Below are 12,906 nucleotides of genomic sequence, written 5' to 3' on the forward strand. Positions count from 1 at the left end.
AGGGCCAAAATAACTGTAGAGTTGATAGAACAAGATTAAAAAGATTTGGGTCTGTTGCTTGTAGTGAAAAGTAACCAGTAGGGGAATTATCACCGTGGAGGAGACGGGGACGAGACAGGGGCAGAGAAGCCACATCATGAGAGCAGGAAGTCTAGGGGATAATGTCTAACACTGATAAGCAGGAAATAGTGGTAGACCCACGTCAACTGGAGACACAGGCTGACAAAATCACCAGAAGAAAATACCAGAAGGGCTCAAAGCAGCTGTCTCTGAGGATCAGGACTAGGGATAGGAGGAGGTCAACATTGGGACTGCTCTTCATCCTAAATTCTCCTATACTTGCCATTTTTATTTAATCATGTGTACATATTACTTCACTAATTAAAAAAAAAACACTTAAAAGAACTGTAAGCAGCATGCAGTTGCCAATATTCTAAAACATGCACAAATAAAATCATAGAAAAAAGACTTGAAAGAAATATAGTAGCTGTGTCTGAGTGGAAGTTGTGTTATGCTATTTAGCTTCTTCTTTCTATTCTTCATTTTCCCAAATTTCCTGTAATGAGTATCCATTATTTTTAGAAACAGGAAAAAATGTTATATAAAAATCAAAACAATGTTTAGGAACCAGTTTTACATGATACTGGAAATGAAGGAAACAAAATTGAATATAAAAATGAATTCAATTATTTAAAACAATATGCATGAAAGTAGAGAGACTTAAGAAAATATTGACAGTAGGGCGCCTGGGTGGCTCAGTTGGTTAAGCGACTGCCTTTAGCTCAGGTCGTGATCCTGGAGTCCCGGGATCGAGTCCCACATCGGGCTCCCTGCTCAGCAGGGAGTCTGCTTCTCCCTCTGACCCTCTTCCCTCTCGTGCTCTCTGTCTCTCATTCTCTCTCTCTCAAATAAATAAATAAAAAATCTTTAAAAAAAAAAAAATATTGACAGTAATGATCTTGGTGGTAGCGTTATGGGTGATTTTTCTCATCGTATCTTTCCTTTTTTCCCCCAATATATATTTTTTGTAATAAGCATATTAAACCAGGTTTGGCTGGAGAACTAAATTTCATCTTCCCATTGGCTTCAGACCAAAATAATTATGTAATGCCTCTGTGTGGTGCTGACACGTAGAAGGCCTTGGATGAGCACTTGTGGCATTAACGGAACTAAATGTAAATGAAGTTCTCTGGTTTCTGCTTCAAACTAAGCCAGTAGGGCCTCAGCAACTCAACATTCACCTGGTGCCTACTGTGCCCAGTGACCTGCGGGAGAGGCTGTGTGGGTTCAGGACATGGAGGGCACTGGCTGACTCTGATCTTACCATGTGGCAGGCCAGTCTGCAGAAGAGAAGAAACACCCACATGGAAAACAGATGGAAAATTTGCCCATAGCTACAGTGAATGGGTACATCTAGGCTGAAGGGGTGGGTATCTTTCCTAGGCCAGCCCCACCCCACCTTGGATATCGTTGGTGGTGGAATCCTCAATGGCAACCTCTCCTCTCCTTTCCTGCTTCTCTTCTCGATGCCTGCTTTCCCTTCTGCCACCTAAAACCAACAGAGGCCCTGGGAAGCCAGTTCCCCTCCTCCTCCCCAGCCCCAGGAGATAAGAGTCCTCCAAATGTCTGAGACAAGAATGGAAAGCAACAAACACCTGGGATTCTTTACCACCCAACCACACTTGACTCCAGGGGAGCTAGGCTTAATCAGTCCTCCTATGGAGAAGCGAAAAAGCCAATAATAAGAAAAAAATAATGAAGAGTACACTGAGCTCTCTCTGAAAATGCTCTCCAAAGGAAGACTGTGAAGTATCCAGTGTGTTCTCTGGCCAAGTGCATCCACAAGACTCTCTGGTGATCCCAGCCAAATCTGCTGGTTCCCGAGAGACTGTCAACAAGACAACAAGAAATGCATGACATGGGCATGGGTGCCCAGTGATCTCTATTTCGATCATCAGAAGTTCCTTGGCTGCCCCATCTTCACCTGCAATTGCATCAAGGCCAAAGTATATATAACAAGATGTTAAATTGAAAGTTTTGCCCAAGGCATCATGATAGACATAACATTCTAATGTGGTGCCAGAAGAAGATGCAAATTTTCAAGGTAAGATCCAAAAATTTGTTACCAAACTCAAACTTCGCACTGACACTCACACTGAGGGCATGAAATGATCTGGCTTTTAGAGATTGAGGGAGAGGATCTGTAGAGAAGATTTATTTGGAAAAAACATAATGATGTGCTGTAAGCCTCAACCCTTCCAAGAGGGAGGATGGGAGGTGCCTATTTCTCTTCTCAAATCTCATGAAAGGGACTTCAGAAAGCTTGGTACATGTCCCCTGGAACTGGAGGGACACAGTGGACCCATGATGGATTCCAGGCTGGAAATCTAAAAGGCAGGAAGAGGTGGGCTGGCTGGCTTCTCCCATCATGAATGGGAGGAGCTATTTCTGCAGCCTGGAGACTGACCTATAAATCCCAGTGTATGCCTGGGCAGGGACACCTGGGTGTTTCCCCTGAATGGAATTTGAGCCAATGATACGAGAGTTGTGGTCAGGTTGGGCACTGTCCAAGAAGGGCCTCCATGAGGGGTTAACCATCCTGTAAGGAGAAGCTGAAATGATCTCCAGTTCCTATGAGTGTGGGAAGGGTTGTAATGAACTAGAGGAGAATGACTGCCCAGGAGGAGGAACTGAGAGGGAAAAAAGAAACCTACTGTCCCCACCCCTTCACCAACCACAGGCTTCCTGCCTGCAAGTAGCCATACTGATGAGTTGTAGAGCTGGTATTGCATGGGCCTGGGCATTCTGATTTCTGGGTTGAGACAGTGTTTGAAACTTAGCATGACGGCAGGACTTTTATTATCTAAGAGGGAGCTGAAAAGGAATGAAATGGCATGAGTTTCCATCCAATGAGAAGGAAGAACTTTCCTCCATGAATATATTTGAAAAAGACAATGGAAATGAAAATAGCATTGCTGGGGCACCTGGCTGACTCAGTCAGTTGAGCATCCAACTCTTGGTTTTGGCTCAGGTCATGATCTCCTGGGTGGTGAGATGAGCCCCACAGTAGGCTCCAGGCTGAGCAGGGAGTCTGCTTAAAGATTTTCTCCCTCTGCCCCTCCCGCCTACTCACGTGTGTGTGTGTGTGTGTGTGTGTGTGTGTGTGTGTGTGTGTATGCACTCTCTCTCTCTCTCTCTCTCAAATAAATAAATAAATCTTAAAAAAAAAAAAGAAAGAAAAGAAAATAGCATTGCTTTATACTTACCTCTCAAGGGTTCTGATTGCTCAAAGTCCACATCGTTCCCTCTGCCATGGAATCCACTTCTCTCCAAAACCAAAGAGCACTCTCTCCCCACAGCTGAACTCAGTCCCAGTCCTTTAGATAAAGCTATAGGTTGGCTAATGAAAATATTCAAAAGGATGGAAGAGGCGTTCCTAAGGAAAGCGAGGAGCATCGTGAATGCAGGAAACCCTACAAAGGAAGGGGTAAAGCTGCTCAATCCACCATTACTGTTCTCGGGACCTGGATATTCTGCAGCACCAAAACAGGGGGTCCAGAAAGTTCTACCAGCTCTACCAGCAGCACCAGAAGGAAACACCATGGATAGAATTATGATTCAGGGCAGGGGTTGGGAGGAGAAGGAAAGAAAGAAATTAATGTCTTGGTGAGCACTTCACATGTGCCAGTAATTTTTACACATGTCATCTCATTTAATTTTTGCCACTGTCATGCAAGGAAACAGCATCATCCCCATTTTGCAGAGGAGACACTAGGACTTACAGAAGTTAAGTGAATTGCTCTTGGTCATTGTCTGTAGAGCCCATCCACCTTCCACTGCACCAGGCTGCCTCTCTATACTGTACATATTTAGATTGGGACTCTACGGGCCGATGTAGTGCCAAGAGCTTTGGGAAGCTTGGCTGATAGCTCTATGAGTGACGCCAAAAAACCAGTACAGGAAGACAGTGTGCTAGGTGGGCCACGCCCCAGAATTCAGGCCCTTCCAAGGGACTCCCTCCCATAGCCCTTTGCTAAGAGAAGCAGATCCTAGACACCCAGCGCCTCATCCCAACCACTGTGCTGACTGATCCAAGCCTCCAGCCTGTATATGGCCACAGACTCAAGAAGGAATCTTGTATCAGTCAGAGTTCCCCCAGAGAGACAGAACCCATAGGAGATTATATATATATGTATGGAGAGAGAGAGAGAGATTTATTTAAGAAATTGGCTCACACAATTATGAAGGGACTCACAGGAACTGGAGAGACTCCCCATTCATGAACTCTATTCTAATGTCCAGGAGGCCTGGTGATTTAGCTGTTCTTGCCTTCCCACAAGATACCTATCTTCCTTTAACACAAGCATCAACAAAGTATGGCCCGTGGGCCCATCTAGCCTGCCATTTGTTATTGTAAATAAAGTTTTATTGCAACACAGCCACTCCCATTCCTTACAATATTATCTAGGGCTGCTTTCACGTCACAGAGACAACGTTGAATAGTTGTGACAGAGACCACATAACCCATAAAGCCTGGAATATTTATTGTCTGGCTCTTTATAGGACAAGATTGCCTTCAGATAACGTTTATTATTGAGTTCTCTCTATATGCCGGACACTGCTCTCAATGCTTTGCTTGCAAAATCTCACTTAGCTCTCACAAAGCCCCTGTGAGATTAATCCAGTCCTCTCATTACTCAAATTTTACAGATGAGGAACAGACGCTTAGAAAGGCTAAGGGACAATTTGCTCCAGGTCGTAAGTGCTAAAGGAGAATTCAAACCCAGCAATCTGACTTTGGAGTCTGTTCTTTAACTTCTGAAGCTCTGGGGCCATCCTGCCACAACGTACTCCGTGTACCTTCACAATCAACACCTGGTTACAATACAAGCATTTTTATGCCTGAGACTTTTTTTTTTTTTAAGATAGTTCTAAAAGGATTTGTGTTAACATTTTTACCCAGAGTAACATCCAAGAAGCTTTTGCGGTGGGGTGGCGTGCACATGATGTGCTGGATCTCCAGGCCGTGACTGCAGTGGGTGACTTGCTGACCCTCCAGTCCCCAAGATGTGGGCAGAGCTGAACCGAGGGCAGTCGGTAGTCCTGGGGACTTTCTCAGAGGCTGTGATCACTGGTAGGAATCTCACCGCCAATAAATGATCTTCTGCCATATTGAGATGAACTGAGGTGGGCTGATCCTTGCAATCAAGAGTCTAACACAGACATTCCCAGGAGGGAGAAGATGCACCACCATCAAAAAAAGAGCTAGCTATGAAAGCCAAATCAAAGCTGGGAAAAGTTAGGAAATCCATGAGTTGCTCTTGGTTCTGCCTCCTCCCACAACGTTTGGCAGCCTGGGATTGATGACGGCTTTAAGGAGGGTAGGCAGGAGTAACACTGAGATATTTTACAGGTGTTGTAGCCCAGGTACCCATCAGTCAGAAGAGATGCTGGCCCACAGCAATGAGACCCACGCTGTGTCGGGTGTTTACCCTTTAGTGGCTGGGTTGTGCAGAGGTGGGAGAGGGTCCTCAGAGAAAAGGGTCCTGGGTCAGGACACTACAGAGAGGTGGGGGCAGCAGCCATTTACCAACTGGAGGGAAGAGCTGCCTGCTTTGACACACAATATGGCCAGACCTATGTACCTTAGCGGACCATCAGCTCAGAGCGAACGGTCATAGACTTCGACCCTAAAGATCATTTCGATTAGCTTTGCCAAATATTCTTGTTCATATGAGTCACCTGATATGCTAGTTAAAAATGGCAACTTTCTGGGGCACGTTGGTGGTGCGGTCAGTTAAGTGGCCGGCTCTTGGTTTCTGCTCAGGTCATGATCTCAGGGTCCTGGGATCAAGCCCTGCTTGGGCTCCATGCTTAGCACAAAGTCTGCTTCAGCATTCTCTCTCTCTCCTTCTGCCCCTCCCCCAGCTCACTGTGCTCTTTCTCTCTCTCTCTCTCTCTCTCTCTCTAAAATAAATAAATAAATCTTTTTAAAAAATGCAGCTTTCCAAGGGTGCCTGGGTGGCTCAGTCAGTGGGCTGTCCATCTCGGTTTCGGCTCTGGTCATGATCTTGGGGTCATGAGATCAAGCCCCGCATCTGGCCCCACGCTCAGTGGGGAGTCTACAGGGGATTCTTTCCCCCTCGCCCCCGCTCCTCCTCTCCTCCTCATGCTCGCTCTTGCGCTCTCTCTCTCTCTATCTCTCAAATAAATAAATAAATAAAATATTTTAAAAAATGAAAATGCAACTTTCTAGCCTTCCTTGCTAGAGGTGCTGGAAGTCTGCATTTTTACCTCTACCCTATAACCCTTATGATCTGAGATGTTCACAGAAGAAAATAATCCAATCCAGGTTTCTCAAACATCTCTGGTGCTAAGAAACAAATTCCTAGGCCCAACCTACCACTTCTGAACCAGAACTTCCAGGAGAGGGGCCAGGGAAGCTGAGTCACCCAGAGATTACAGAGGCACCTGGTGTGACCTCTTATTCTCTGATAAGGGAATGGGCTGGTGGTGGAGGTTAGAAGAATCAAAATCTAACAGCCTGGGCCAGTAGTTTGTCTCCCTGCAGCCCTAGAAAGCAGTGCATGCTTATTAACCATCTATTCATCCTCATAACAGGGTAGGATTTTGTAAGGTGAGTGTTTTGACCCTTGCTTTACAGAGGAGCCCAGAGCAGGTACAGTGACTTATTGAGGATCCAACAACTCAAACACGGTAGAGCCAAGATTCAAAGCAAGGTCCTCCTGCCCCCACGTGCGGCCTCCACTTCCTTTCCAGCAGGAGGTCCGCTGTGATTCAGACACACCTGCAAGAAGCAAAGACATTTCCCCTACCTTATCGACTGTAAAGGAAACAAAAAGCCTAGGTCAAACTGCACCCTTGGGCAAACTCCTGCACAGTTCTTTAGTTAGCTGATTGCTTCCCCCAGCCTTCTAGAAAGATCTTAAGTTCTATTTATAGTTGACCCACAGAACGCTGATTCTTTCCTTCTTTGGCTCCTGAGGCCCCCATCGTTAGGCTATCAGGGCTCTGAGATTCTGAGTGTGGGCAGAGTGGGGATTAAAACACTTCTGCTGGTTACCCAAAAGCCTTGATAACATCGCACCATCTTTCACCAGCCGTGCTAGGAGGAAACCACTTCCTCCCTCTCCTGAACTGCTTGCATATTTAAAAGTTAATTGCCCAAACCTCAGTCCTGTTGAATTAATTGCCTCTTCAGCTGACCTCTCCTCCTCCGGCCTACAGTGGGAACGGGAAGGAGAGTAAGGCCAGGGGCACTTTCTCCTGCGAGGGACCCCTCACAGGATGGGTATCACCATGTGGTGGCTTGTGAAGGCTGCCCCCTTGAGCTCACCTCTGTCTATACATCTTCCTTTCCACCTGAAGGCTTAGATCTTTCCAGTGTATCCAGGCCCATTTGTCTGGTCTGTAGTCACACTTGAAAGCCATCCAGAAATAGTGACTGAGTTGCCCTTAACAGCCATATTTTCATGGTCTATGGAAGCATGGTATCTTCCATAAATGATTCATGGGGGGATTCTAAGTGCATTTTATCTTCTAATAACCATCTCTCTCTGCCAGTCCATTACAGATGAACTAAGATACTGAAGAGTGGTGAACCCTCATGAAAGATTATCCGCTGTGTGCCCAAAATGACCACACTGACCTTAGCAATATTAATCCCTGGCCCAATTTTGCTGAATATGTCATACACATCCTCAGGTCACCGGAACTATGGTTCGGTGTGTTTTTCTAGCTATATTAAGTAACCTGTGTATATGGTTTAATCATGAGTGTGAATGTGCAGGCGCAAATCACAACCTTTGGATACTGGAATTAAAAGGCGGTATGAACCATCCAAAAGTCATCTCAACCACCCTCCTGCATCTCCAAAGGCATCGCCTGACTCGTTCCAGAAAAACTCATATGCAACCCCTTGTTTAAAAAATCTTAACCCCAGGAAGAAGATGTCAAAGCTTTCTCTGTAATCTGTTTTGTTGGTTAGCGGGTCTCATGAAGGTCCTTGCCCTGTTCTGATGGATTTCCTCCTTTTTCTTTCGTGTGGGTGGAGGACAGCCCACCGAGCGAACAAGGCTGATTTACCATCAGTAAATTATGAAATGGTGACTGTGTTTACACTTCTATTCTCCATCAAGGCATCTGTTTATTTAATTGATGGTCTCTCCTTCTTTAAAGGTTACTCTGATATTTAGCAGGGTGTTGAGAGGGGCCGAGACATGATAAATTATGCCTGCATTTACTCTTCTCCATCACCACGGCCATCACCACAAACCCTGACGGCCTACACTCCACCCATTCTGTGCCACCTGGGCTCGCCTCTATGCAAAGTCACCAGTGAGCCAATAACTGCTAAACGTAAGGCGCTCTTCTTGGTTCTGATATGGTTGGCCCTCTTTGAAACATGCATGTGAGGAACACTCGAAGGACCAGGGTTTACAGTCTGGAGGAGAAGACATTCAAATGAAGAGGATACTGGTTTGAAAGCTCTGGTTTGCTTGGAATGCCCCTGTATTAGTTTTGTTTTCTGTTTTTGTTTTTGTTTTTGTTTTATCATTGCTATCAGAAACATAGTGCCTTAAAATAACACAAATTTATTATCTTTTGGTTCTGAGGTTCAGAGGTCCTAAAATCAAGGTGTCAGCAAGGCTGGATTCTTTCTGGAGGCTCTAGGGGAGTATCCCCTGTCTCACCTTTTCCAGTTTCTAGAGGCCTCCCACATGCCTTGACTCAAGGCCCCTTCCTCCATCCTGAAAGCCAGCAATGGTGGGTCTAGTCCTTCTCATACCGCCTGACTCCGAAGATGATTCTTCTGTCTCCTTCCTCTATCTTTAAAAGACCCTTTTATGTTGGACCCATCTATATAATCCAGATGAATCTCCCTATTTTAAGGTCAGCTGATGAGCAACCCTGATTCCATCTACAGCCTTAATGCCCCCTTGTTGTGCAATGTAACATATTCTGAGGACAAAGACATGGACATCTTTGAGGTGCCATGGTTCTGCCTACTGCAGCCCCTAACTGGTAGGGTTAGGATCAGTAGATAGAAGTCACTGAGAGTCCAATTTCGGTCCAGTCTAAAAGTTCAGGAAACAAAGACCTTTTCAACAGTCAGAAGTGCCTAGAAGTAGAACTGTTTTCCACTGAATTCCCAGTTCCTACAGGGCTTGAAGTATGGGCCAAGGAGCCACTTCATCCTAAATAAGTGCTTCCTACATGCCAAGCACTCTGCTAAACCCTTATCATGCTTTACATCACTTATTCCTTACAAAAGTCCTACTAAATAGAAGTTACTATTTTAGAGAAGATAAATTTGAGAGACTCAGATAAGGATCCCAGCTCTGCCTGGTGTAAGATACTTGACCTTAAGCAAGTAACTTCACCTCATTAGTCCTCAGGTTCTCCATCTATAAAGTGGGTAGAGTAACCCACCTCAAGGGATAGTGATAAGGATTAAATGTGATAATAGTAGCATCTCATTCATTGGTTTGTTGAATCTGGTATGAAATATGGTTAGCCCAGTGTCTGTCTCATTGTAAAGGCTCAGTACCTCATACTGTAATTCAGCACCTTACACTACTTAAGATGTAGTAGACACTCCCTGGGTGTCTGCCCAGCACCTGGAAACCTTCTCCCAACATCTGGCTATGGGCCTCAGGCAGTCCTGTTTCTCCTCTGTGTCCCTGACCCTCTGGCCACAGCTGATTGGTCCAGTGGTGATCACCTGACTCAAGCCGAGCCAATAGGTGTTCTCTACAGGGAATCTGAAATCAGACCCCCACCAGACATTTGACTCAGTCTCTGGGGGTCACTTTCCCTGGACCTGGTTTTGGAGGACATTCATTTTTCACCATGTGCACTGAAGAACAGAGAAATGTCAGTCTTAAGAGAGGAAGGGGATTGGGGGCACTTGGGTGGCTTGGTTGAATTGGTTTGGACTCTTGATTTCGGCTCAGGTCCTGATCTCAGGGTTGTGAGATTGAGCCCTGTGTGGGGCTCCGTGCTGGCGTGGAGCCTGCTTAGGATTCTCTCTCTCCCTCTCCCTCTGCCCCTCCCCTGCTCACTCTCTCTCTCTCTCTTTCTCTCTCTAGAAAGAAAGGGGGGGATTAAAGTAGTTGCCAAGAAAGGAGCTGAGAGAAGAGATGGAGGGGCCAGACAGCTTTCCACCCTCCCCTTCTGAACCCACCCCATTGTCCCTCTTGAGATACCCTGTGTCCTGCTCCCTCTGTTTCAATTTAGTAGCCTTGAATTGGTATCTGTTATTTCCCACCACAGAGCTTTAATGCACAGGTGTTCGCAAATATTTGCAGACTGTTGGAGCTGGAAGGGACCTTCAGCCCCTCTCTTTGTTTACCCATTGGGGACATTGCGGTACAGAGAGGTTAGGTGGTTTACCCCAGGTAACGCTGAAAAGTGGCAGAGCCAGGACCAGCATCTAGAACCTCCTGACTGCTCTGCCCTTTGTCCCTGGCTGTCTCCAAATCTTTTTCTTCAGCTGTAATTCCTAGGGTTTGAGGAGCTAACATGACTGGAAGGGAGGCAGAGTTGGGGACTGGGAAGGTTCCCAGAGTTTGGGAAGGAGTTCAAAGGAAATTTCACATTGGGAGACCAAAAACCCATTTAAGAGGCTAATTTTGATGTAGGATCTGGGACTCTTCCAACAGCACCTGGGTCTGCCTGGAAGAGGCTGGGAAAGAAAGGAGCCAGGCGCTCATTTGCATATATGCAAACAAGGCATTCCACAGCTGTCCAGAAGCCACCTCTGCTTGGAGCCCCCCCCCCCCTCCCCGCTCAGCGGCTGGGGCCTGCTTTCATCTGTCTGCTCAGCCTTAGAAGAAAGAGACGACGGGCTTGCCAGAGCTTTCCATCAAGCTCACAGAGACACAGAGTCATCCCGACACCCCCGCACTGGGGGTGCAAAGAGTTTAAACCTCTGGTGTATGAAATTGGGGTCTCCCTCCCCCTCCCACGACTCACCCATCACCTCCACCCTGCAGCTGCTTCCCTGCTGGCCAGGAACAGAAGGCCAGGCCCAAGATCCAGGATTCTAGCCAGGGCGCTGTGGGGAGGACTTCCCCACGCCTCAGTGGCAGGAGAGCGGCACCTTTCTGGGGTTCACACATCCCCTTTCCCTGGCCTCAACCCCACCCAGCCCCATCCCTCTCTGCAAGGCCTTCCCTTCCCTTGCTGAGCCCAGGGAGAAAGAAGAGACCAGGCAATTGGCCTGAGCGTGGGGAGACTTGACTTGAAACCCAGCTCAGCCACCAGATTCCCTATCGCCCCCAGCAAGTCTTAGCCTCAGTTTCCCCTTCTATAAATTTGAGGGCGGGGCAGGAAGCTTAGAATCATGTTTTTAGCCAAGGAACTCCTTCCCCCAACACAATCTTTGAGGGGCCGCTGATCAGTAGAACTGTGCTGCGTGGCTGCCACAGCTCTGGGAGGAAGAGGTCAGTCAGCCTCTCCCCCACCTGTTCAGCTCATGGAGCCCCTGAGGCCCATCAGAGAACATTGTGAAAAGCACTGGGCTTGCTGGTCCCTGAGGTCACTTCCCGCTGCCGGAGTCTGTGATTTCAAAGCTAGTAATGGTGGCCTGAGAAGTGCATAAGATGGGGCTGAGGGGGAATGAAAAAGGATTTTAAACTAATGGCAAGACTCAAGCGCAGCCAGCAAACCTGTGGGTTGATACACACTCAGCCCTTACGTTCGTATTTGTGGAACTGCCCTCCGGAAAATCCTGGTGGAGGCTCAGCCTCCCTCCACAACCATCCTGGCCCCAAGGCCTTGGGGAGGACGGCCTGAGTCCAGTGAACTCCCCTCTGAGGGCAGCTGAGGAGGGCTTGCCTACTTTCTAAGTCCTCAAGCATGCGCTCACTTCCTCTCTCTCTCTCTCTCTCTCTCTCTCCCCGCCCCCCACCAGCTTGTTACCACCTTCAATCTCTCCCTCTCCCCTCCCCCTTCTGCCCCACCCCCACTTGCCAGCCCAGCCCAGTCCATCCCTGGGAAAGTATTTGAACAATACCCGGAGAAGGAGATCAGGTATCCTGGGGGGACCGGCCCCTACAAAACACACAGATGGTTAATCCCTGGGCAATTCTGGGCGTTCCTCTCTCCTCCTCCCCCAGTCCCTCTCTCCTCTCTGTTTCCACTCCTAGTCCAGCTCCCAGCACCCCTGCTCTCCTGACAGACATCCTTTTCAGAAGAAAAGGTAGTTTGCCCTTGATGGCGGTTAACTAGTTGTGAGACTCAGGGAGTCACTCTTCCTCTCTGGGCCTTAGTCTCTTCATTTGGAAAAAGAAGGGATTACATTGACAAGGGGTGTTTCAACTTTGGGGATGTCACAGATCCCTCTGAGAATCTGAGGAAAACCAGGCACGCACACACACACACACACACACACACACCCCACATAAAATTTTACAAATGAGTTGGAAGCCCATCCCCGAACTAGAGAAAGGCTATCCAGGGGTCTTGTCTGTGCTCGAGTTCTGAGTCTGGGACCCTGGGCCCAGCTCCTCCACACCGTGCTAGCTGGCCTGGAAATGCCAGAGGACTCACAGGAGGGTGGGGCCCCCTCCCATCTTTAGCACACCCCTGGGAAAGAAGTGGAGAGAGGAGTGGGCCCCTCAGTGGAGAGGGCAGAGAGCAAAGGGGCTGCAGCCTCTGGTCCCTCCTTCTCAGCCTCCAAAACCCTGGCCTGGGAATTATAGTCTGCAGCGCACCTGCCCCCATTTGGCACCTGGCCTTGACCCAGCCAGTCTGTCTGCCTGCAATCATCAGCAGGCTCTGTATGACAGGGCCCTGGTCCTCAAATCCAGCCTGCTCAGCACAGCACACCACACCTCCCCTACTCAGGAACATTTAGCAGCTCTCCATTGGAAGCTCCCA

Source organism: Phoca vitulina, unplaced genomic scaffold (genome assembly GCF_004348235.1).
Source record: "Phoca vitulina isolate PV1807 unplaced genomic scaffold, GSC_HSeal_1.0 scaffold7, whole genome shotgun sequence".
Lineage (NCBI taxonomy): Eukaryota > Metazoa > Chordata > Mammalia > Carnivora > Phocidae > Phoca > Phoca vitulina.